This window comes from Crocodylus porosus, unplaced genomic scaffold (assembly GCF_001723895.1).
Source record: "Crocodylus porosus isolate Cpor-Errol unplaced genomic scaffold, CroPor_comp1, whole genome shotgun sequence".
Taxonomy (NCBI): domain Eukaryota; kingdom Metazoa; phylum Chordata; order Crocodylia; family Crocodylidae; genus Crocodylus; species Crocodylus porosus.
Window position 1 is genome coordinate 8083519 of NW_017728929.1, and position 9433 is coordinate 8092951.

At 49.4% G+C, this 9433-nt stretch overlaps 1 long non-coding RNA gene across 1 annotated transcript; it reads right to left on the reverse strand.

Moving 5' to 3' along the window:
- Positions 1 to 4026: 4026 nt before the first annotated feature.
- Positions 4027 to 4788, reverse strand: LOC109315390. The gene is made up of 2 exons (XR_002102495.1): positions 4339 to 4788; positions 4027 to 4239 (listed from the first exon to the last, which is right to left on the reverse strand). It is a non-coding gene; the product is annotated as an uncharacterized LOC109315390 (long non-coding RNA).
- Positions 4789 to 9433: the final 4645 nt, after the last annotated feature.

Consider the following 9433-nt stretch of genomic DNA (forward strand, 5'->3'; position numbering starts at 1 on the left):
TGCTTCACAAAGATCTGCTCAGCATGAGTAAAGCTGCCATCTCTCCCAAGGGGTACAAATGGGATTATGATGCGTGCCAGAGCCAATCTGACTGAATGACCCAAAAGAGCTGAAACCAACCACGAAGAAAGCCACAATTTGGCTAAAAGCCACACTTTCCCTTGCTGCACAATTCAGCAGCCTCTTTTAGGAGCAGAATCTCACATCCTTAGAAATGCCTTGGTACTTAGCTTGTAATGAAACCATATGGAGTTAGATGCCTAAACACCTTTGAAAATCTAGGCCTGAATAATGAGAACCATAGTGAGCTGACCACTGCCAAAATGAGTTCAGTATTCCTGTTTTGACGGTGGCCAGACCTGGATGTTTCATGGGAAGGTGTCAGCAACCCCTAAAGAACAACTCCGGAGTAACTGGAATGACCTGGCATGAAGCAGGAGGGTTTTATATATGCTTGCGTGATAAAAGCTATCTATGGATGTCGGCATCATCTATGTTGCATAATCCACACACCCACGGATAGACATATCCCATGTGAATTTGTCCAATTTTCCTTTGAACCTGCTTAAATCATCAGCCCCTGCCACATCTTGGGGCAGTGAGTGCTACAAGTTATTTCTTGATTTCTTAATGGCAGCAAGTTAATTTCTTGTGGCAGCAAGTCCCACATGCTAATTACAGGCTTAAGGAATGAATCTCTATTTGTAATGTGTTGCCTTTCATTCTCATCAAATGTCCCTTCTTTCTTGTGTCATGAAAAAGGGGGGAATGGGGTACCCTGTTTGCCACCATTGCTGCAATCACAGTACTAACAAGCACTTGGTACTTTGTATAACTTTATCATGCCCCCATTTATTTGTTTTTAATCTAAAATAGGCTTGGTCTGTACTGAAACATTTTTTTCAAGAGCTCTGTAGGGGCCCTTTTGTTATATCCCTAACTGACACAGCTGTGCTGGAGGGAAAAAAATGGAAATGTAGTTACACTGGAATGTTTTTCTTCCCAGAAAACCTTGTACTGTTCCAGGATCTGGTTTAAGCAAAAAAGCTCTTTTTTTAGTATATGTTCCTGGGGGTTGTTTGCCAGCATACCTGCAAACCCTAGAGCAGACTACCTCTATAGTAACAAATCCAGAGACTGAGGAAATAGGTGAGAATCCTTGGGATGGATTTAAGCACAAGGTGCAGAGAGAAAGGCAAGTGACTTAATTTGGAAAGAGGGTCTGATTTTAATCCAAGCTGGAGATTCAGGCTATGGTTCTGGCTGGTTCTTTCTCTGGACTTGCTTCCAACTGACCTGAGAAATACTGAAATTAGAACTACATTTCTCTTCCATTAGGCAATGTTTTGTTCAGTGTGTCTTTGGATCATCACATATTTGCCTGGATACCGCTATGCCTGCGGTTAAATCTCCCCAGACATCATCCATGACTGGGCATCTTAGGTGTTACGCTAATTGATATCATCACCACCATCATCATCCTCCTGTCTTGGCTAATCCCCATCATTTACCCTTTCCTCTCAGCTCATTTCTTCCAAAAATGATCACGTAGCTCATGAATTTCAATGGCAGCTAATATCAGGCCCTGCCTACCCCTGCGCTGTTTTTAACATGGCTCCTAACAGCCCTTTCTGTACTGGCCAAATGCTAGCCTGCTAGATTGCAGGCTCTAACTAACAGCACAGCCCATCTTTCTGTTTTCTTCTGTATTTGTGCAGTACCTGGCTCAGGATTAGAACACTCCCCTGTACCGCAGTGCACGCAAATAATTATAGTGATCACAGGTTGGTGCCTTTCTAGCCAGGAAGGTGCTCAGGCCCCAGCAGTGATGTGAGGATGCATTTCCTCCAGCCAAACAGAATCTGGCTTCACCTTCAGCCCCCCTATTATCAATGGAGAGGTGTCAGATGCCACTTGCCATGAGCAAGGCGGTCAAAATCCAGAGGGCTGAGGTGCCCAGCGGAGGTAGGGCAGAGGAACCGGGTGGAGAGGGGTGTTAGAGCCCCTTTCCACTCCAAAGGGAACTCGGGGCTCCTGAGGAGAAGGAATGGCTTTCTCCACCCCCCTGCTGGGATAATAGGGGCCGAAGGGGTGGAATATGCAGTGGGGACTGCTTCAGGGAGGGAAGGAGGGAGTTAATCTTTGACCTGAGGTGAGCAAATTGCTGCCTCTTGTCCCCCTTTGTATTGTGTGGGGAAGGGCAGAGGAAATAGCTGCATTCCAGACATTGCCATGTCAATGTAAACACCACAAAGGGGGGGTGTGGGGACTCAGGCAGACAAAGAGCTTTACCTCCCCTCTCCAGCCTTGTGCATGCAGCATTATTCCTCTCAAATTATTATTCTCTATATGACAGTAAGGCCCAGAGGTCAAGACCAGGGCCTGTTGCCCCCGTCCTGTGCAAACACATGGTAAGAACCAGCTCTTGCTGCCAGCTCTGTGGAGCAGACAGGGAGGGGGACAGAAAAGAGAGGGGCAGTAGCATGCCCAAGGTCGCACAGCACCTCTGTGGCAGAGCTGGGAACAGAGCACAAGTATCCCAAACCCCAGGCCAGCACCTGAGGAAGCCATGGGACCATGCCACCTCATGTTGCCACAGCACTGCAACTCTGATGTGCACAGATGAGAATAGGCAACTTCAGGCATTTTAAGCACTGGGTCTGGCTCTGTGTCAGCTTAGGTGACCCCAGCACTAAAACCCCAGGATCTGTCACAAGGCTGTCTACACTAGTGCTCCTACCATTGAGATCAACGGTGGAAATTTTAGGGGAATGAAGTCAAGCAGAGACCCCTCTGAACTGCACACCTGGCAAAGCCATAACCTCTTCCCTGTTCCCTACCAGTTTTTACGCGAAAGGAGGAGCAGCCTCTCCTCAGGCACGATAGACACCATGTTTCCTCTCTTTGGAGTCAACACTGTATGTGCCTCGCATCAGGGCCCAGTGCCCACTGTGCCACTGGGTCCATCCTCCCCTCCAGGGGCCACAGTAGATGGTGCCTTGGAGATGGTCTAAGGATGCTCAAAAGAGCAGGGCTGGCATTTCAGACACTCCTTAGTTTTGTCATTTGCTCAGCATTTGGGGCACACCATCAGAGGTCTGCCTTGGAAACCCATTGACCCAGGAGAGCTCTGCAGAGTGGCAGAGAGGATGGTCCGTTCACACTTCACAGATATATCCCAAAGCAAGAACGGTTATGGCCTCCCTGCTTACACCACCTCTCTGGATTTGTTTGGATGCCTCCTTCATGATCTCCCAGAGCACACAGCGATAACAGAGAATGTGCAGGCCACATTGAAGCAGAAACTTATGGGAGGGAGCAATATCTGACATGATTTGGCCTTGCATGGTGGGAGCCAGTAAGCTGCATGGCAACATGTGCAACTGGCCCTGGCATCTCTGCCTACTCTTGGAAGCTAGAAGGGCCGTCTTAAGGCTGTTGGAGAACCTGGACATAGTGCTGACTGGGGCACCTACACATATAAGCATATGACAGCTATTGCAGGGATTGTGCTTGAATATATGTGCAGGTGCATTTGGATTTTAGTGCATCCGTGTGCTCATATCTTGGTTTTCTCTTCATTTTGTTCCCCTGAGTGTTTGCATCCTGTGTGGGGGCACAGAATACACATGTCACCCTTCAGCACTGACAGGTGAGTCTTGGGGTCCTTCCAAACTGGGGGCCCAGGGTTAAGGTCTCTCAGGACCTTGCCTTGAGATGGCACTGCATCCTACTGAAACCTGCAGTGTGTATTATGGAGGCCACCATCAGTTTGTCATAGGGGTAACCTGAACCTTTAGTGATGTCTTCCTAGACTCATCTGTCCATCTGACTGGGTCAGGTGACCAGTCCTGCATCTATTAGTTTCAGGCTCCTTAAACCTCTCCATAGATTGGCCTAATTTGCCAGGCGGTCTCCAGTTAGCCACCTCCTCTTCTAAATGTCCAGCTCCACTTTCCTACATTCCTAATGAAATACTAGGTTTGACTGCATGAATAGGTCGGGCACAAGACAGCAGAGCCAACATGAAACAAAATTCAATTTAATGTTACAAGATTTGGGTTTTTGGCTGTTCCTCTTTTGACTGCATCCTTGAGAGCTTCCAGGCTGCCCAGTGAACAAGACATTGAAATAGGAGTCATACCTTCTGCTTTCTATTGTTGGCTATGCTGCATCATGTTCAGACAGTCATTTCATCACCCAGTGCCTCACTTTGTCCCTCTGTTGATACTCGCCCATCTTTGTAAAGTGTGTTGAGATCTCTGGATGAATTCATCTGTAGAAATGTTAATGACTAACTTGTATCTGAGCTGCTAATTTCAACAAGAAGAAACATACCTTTATTCTTAGTGCCAAATATTCACTGCTCTCAGTTCCTCTTGCTTAAGAACTCCAGATCACTTTGCTTTCTGGTTTCATCTTCCTAAGTGTTCACTACCCCCAGGAGCCACTCAGAACTGATTGTGCTGAAGCATCTGACAGACAAAGGTATGAAGATGCCATTCATGTTGCAGCAAGGAACTTGATATCATTGCCTTTTAGGTTAGGTTGGTGAATAAAAATGCACATAGCCTCTGGAAATCTGAAAGAGGTTGGGGACTGAACTGCAGACAACTCCAAGCATCACCGCTCATACACTGACTGACAGATGCTGCAGCAAGGCGATAAGGACTGTCACGTAGACCTAGAAGTTGGCAGCAGACTGTCAGCAATCTGAGAATTACAGTCTGAGCACTGCCGCAGTAATAAATAATAAAGTTACTTACTGCTTTTAAGTCACTTAGGGCCAGATTGGCAAAAGGGCTCAGCCCCCATCATGCATTGAGCATCTGGAGCTCTGCTGAAAATCTGGCCGCTTATTTGGGTGCCTAATTGGAAGCTGAGCGCTTCTGAAAATCTGAACAAACTGCTTCCTATTTCATTAGGTCCCTTATTCGTTGCTATTTCAGCTGAGAATGTGAAGTCCCTTTAAATCCACTGCAGCCCCCAAGCATGCATTGACATGCACCCAGTGCTGCTCATTTGAAGAGACCCTTTCCCCCGCATACTGCATTTTTAAAGAGCTGCCTGCATTTCATTCACTGCAGATCTTGCTCTTGCATAATTGTCTCCACTAGTGCCAAGTGCCTTGGCGTGCTACCGGCTCACAATGGCAGCGTTTTATACCCTCTGTGCATGAGTGCGGATGATTTCATGAGGTGACAGGGATAGCTACCTTCTGCCTAGTGGATTTCTCTCTCTCTCAGCTTCCCCTCACAGAAGTGAATTTCTACCAGCCCCATGTTGAGAAAAGCAGGCAGTGAAACCCCTGATAAGATCATGCCAGATAGGATCGCTCCCCTGGCTAATGGCGTCAGTGTATTCCAAACCCCTTCCATTATTGCCTGGCAGTTGATTCCCTGCCTCGATTACATCTGTTGAGCTGTCTCGTTTCCATAGGGAACAATGGGAAGCTAAAAGGAGAAAGGGTCCAATTACCAGGCTGAGACGTTATTGTGCGGAGGCTGGGCTGCATGAAGAGAGCATGCAGCTTTCTATACAGCCAGTACTGCACATTGTGCTCAGCGCACCTGCAGCTGCTGCAGTATTGCCCGTGATGGCTTGTAGCCGGAGGCCAAACAGATGGAGGGAAATGGAAACCCACTCTGCTGAGTACAGGTCAGACACAGGCTCCTTCCCCCTACTATCCCAGCCTTTGTCCGTGGACCACATTGTGGTCCAGCTCTACCTTGCTTCCCAGCTGTTATTGTTCCAAGGAAGGACCCGGGGGAGGAAATTGTTCCTAAAGTGGCTTAGATCAGCACCTGGCCCCAGCCAGTGCAACCTCAGCTGGGAAGAGGAATCAGCAAGTCTGAACATATCTCATCTAGGATGGTTAGGGTCTGATGAGGCCAGATCCTGGGCCAGGGGAAATCCATCCTGATTTACATCCATCCTGGCTCTGCAAATCAAGCTCTATTTCCCCACCCTCGTCCCCTCTACTGATTTCCTCCTCTAGCTGGAGGAAAGCAGGCTTGTCTGCACAGGGGCAGGTCCGGAAGGAAGTGGTCTGGTAGGCCCCAGCTAGGCCAGCACGTCAGCCATGGGGATAGCACCACGCCAAGGGCCATGAGCACAGCTTGGCTGGCATGCTGTGCCCTTTGGAAGCTGTTCCACAGTCAGGAGTTTTTAAATGCCAGTCCATAATGCAAAAACACATGCGCAGCGCCTGAGTCAGCCATGCTGAACACCTGTCTTCTGACATGGTTTCAATGCCACGGGGCCTTTCACTCACATTCAAGGGCCTGCATGGCAGGGTGATGGATTTCTGTATGTGCATGACCCACTCCCTTGCTTATAGTCCTCTCTCCATTCATGAAGGAGTCTACCTGCTGCTCCCTTTAATGTGCTGTGGAATTACAGATGCAAAGCGAACGGAAAGAGAAAAACCTGTCTCCTTCAGCGTGTCTTCCTGTCTGGCCTGCCATATCTGCCGCCCTCCCTCTATCCTTCTTGTCTCTCCCCACGAGCTCAGTGTGATAACCCGTCACAAAAGGTATCCCCCCGTCCAGGGGAGCGGACAATAGCACTAATGAAAGACAAGGGGGAAAGAGTCCCAAATGGCCAAGGAATGGTCAGGAAAGCAAGGACAGTTTCTGTTTCTGTGCCTTATAACTGGCCATCACCTTTCAGATGGGGGCAGGGAGGGAAGGGGAAGCCAAGAGTAGCATTGGAAGGGAGCGTGAAGGAAGAGCAGATGGCGAAGGCAGGTTTTTATCAGGCTTGTTTGGTATTAAAGACAATGGTGTGTCTCTCAAAGCTCTGATTAAACAAGGAGATTTATTCTCCTGGACAGCTGGCAGGCAGAGTCTTAACACCCCCTCGGCAAACACCCCCCAGGCAGCCGCAAGCTCCCTGCCACCTCCTCACACACAGCAGGCACGCCACCGCCAGCTGCAAGCTCCCTGCTATCTCCTCACTCACAACCCACACAATACCTCTGGCCCCAGGTTCAGTGCGGCTGCCTCCCACCACTCCTCAGACCTCCAATACAAAGCTCCATGTGAACAATGCGAGTGCACCTACTCCTGCCTTGGTCTTAATCTCCGTTCACAAATACGGACTCAGCGCCCCATCCACCAGCCTGCAGTTTTCATCGACAGACACCAGTCCAGCGGTCAGCCCATTGACTCATGCACACATCTGACAGCAGCGCGTGTTTTGGACATGCATTCTGGACACACAACAAGCTCCTAGCACAGAAAAACCACGAGCACAAGTGACTTGAGTGTGTAGCTTTCCCTTGCTGCCAGCTGTCATAAATTTAGTAATTCAAGTCTCACCAGAGTTCGAAGTTTCTCAAAGCCCCAGCTCCTGGAGTCACGTTATTAAGTGAAAATCTCAGTTTTTCCATTAAAAAATAGGGAGTTTCCTGCCTTGTTGGTGAAGATTGAAGTTTGGGCAGCATACAACTTAGAAGCTCAGAAACCAAGAGACAAATAAAAAAGATCCCCAGACATATTACTATCACATTTTTAAACTTACAGTTTTTAAGCAAGTCTCATGAGTTATGTGGGCCGAGATGGTTCTTGTATGTCAAGGGCAACCCCTGCTTTTCAACGCGCATCCCAGTGAATTACCTTCTGGGTTGGTATCCCAGTGTTGCCAATCCTCATGATTTCATTGTGAGTTTTTGAAGAGACAAGAGCTCATTTTCTTATCTGAGACCTTACTTAGGAAGAAAATGGCGCGTGTCACAGAATCATAGCAGCACCAGGGTGCCAGCGGGGACTGCTGTGATAAAGATTACCAAACACTTTCCGCTCCAAACCCCGCTCTTTATACAATCCTCGTGTCCCCATACATTCTCCCACCTGGGTTGACATTTCTGGGACACAGCTGATTGGGTTGATGGGTTGTGTTGTAACTCATGCTGGGTGAACATGACTCCTTGTTGTCTCCTCATGGCTACTCCAAGAAGTTTATGAATTAAGTGGGGAAGGGAATGTGTATTTCCAGATAAGCAGCACTGATTTGCAGGCCCAAAACTCCTCTGTCCTGATCTTCTGCTCACCTGCCACAAAACTTTCGGCAAGTCGCAGCCTGTCTTCATGCCTCTGTTTCTCCTCTAAGAGCCTGCCTAGCCTGCCTCTTTAAATGATCAGCTCTGCAGAGCAAGGACCATCTCTTTCTAAGTGGACGGCACTTGATGGGATTCATCCCTGACTGCTCTGACCACAGCAAGAACAATGCTGCCTGCACCCCGCACAGGGGGTGGAGATGGCCACTGCAGGGGAATAACAGCTGCAAGCCAAGCCAAAGCCGATTAGGCTTGAGATGCTTTTTACACTAAACCTGCTGCCTCCCTTCTCAGTGACTATACACATGGAGGGTGCGAGGCCATGGTGTCCACTGGAACATCTCCCATTAGAGGGACGGGGCATTCTGCTTGCTGCCTGCAATGCTAAAACCCTGAAGGCAGTGGATCCCTTCCCCTGATACCTCCCAGAGAGAGTATGGATGAGGAGATCAGCACAGGATCTACTCTGGCATGTCTTTATTCATCACCAGTTCTGGTAAAACACCAAGGTCTGCAGTGCAGTCATCATCCTCACTCTCCTGTATGGATATGAAACATGGGTGACTACGGCTGTCACCTCAAGAGCTTGGAGAGGGATCGCCGACACTCCCCCACATCACCCAGGAAGACGGCTGTGCCAGTGCCAGTGCCAGCATCCCATTCGTGCTGGGCCTGCATCACCAGCATAGAGTACCATGGCAGGCCACAAGCACCAGCTTCGCTGGGCTGGACCTTGTGCACGGATGCCTGACTCTGGACTCCCAAAACAAGTGCTCTGCTTGTGGCTTAGTTCTGGTCTGCGAGCTGGTGGTGGGCTAGGGTGGCCATCAGAAAGTTTGTGTCCATTTGTTCTCTGTCTTGTATTGATATGAAACCAAATGCCTTTATGTCCTTTATTTTTGTCTTGAAGAGAAAAACAGAGGACATAAAGGCGTTGGGTGCCATATCAATAGCAGGCAGAGCAGCAGAAAACCAGACTGTCCTCTGTGATGGCCACCCTATGGTGGGCAGAGGTGGCACAACTGGGCCAGGTGGAAGGCAGACCTCCAGACAACGTGTGCTGGTGGAAAGACCTGGGGACAGCTGGCGCGCACCTGGCCGAGCCTCAGCCCAGCGCCAAGCCCTGGAAACAGAGAGGGAAGGGGAAGAGGAAGGAAGGAGCGAAGGAAGGGAAAGGGGAAAGGCGCGAAGGAAGGGGAAGAGGGAAGGGGAAGGAAAGGGAAAGGAAAGGAGCGAGGGAAGGGGGCAGGGGGAAGGAAGGAAGGAAGGACGGGGAAGGGAAACGAGTGAGGGAAGGGGGAGGAAGAGGAAGAAGCAGGGAGGGGAAGGGAGAGCCCCGCAGCCCGTCGCGCCCCGCAGCCGCAGGCAGGCGGG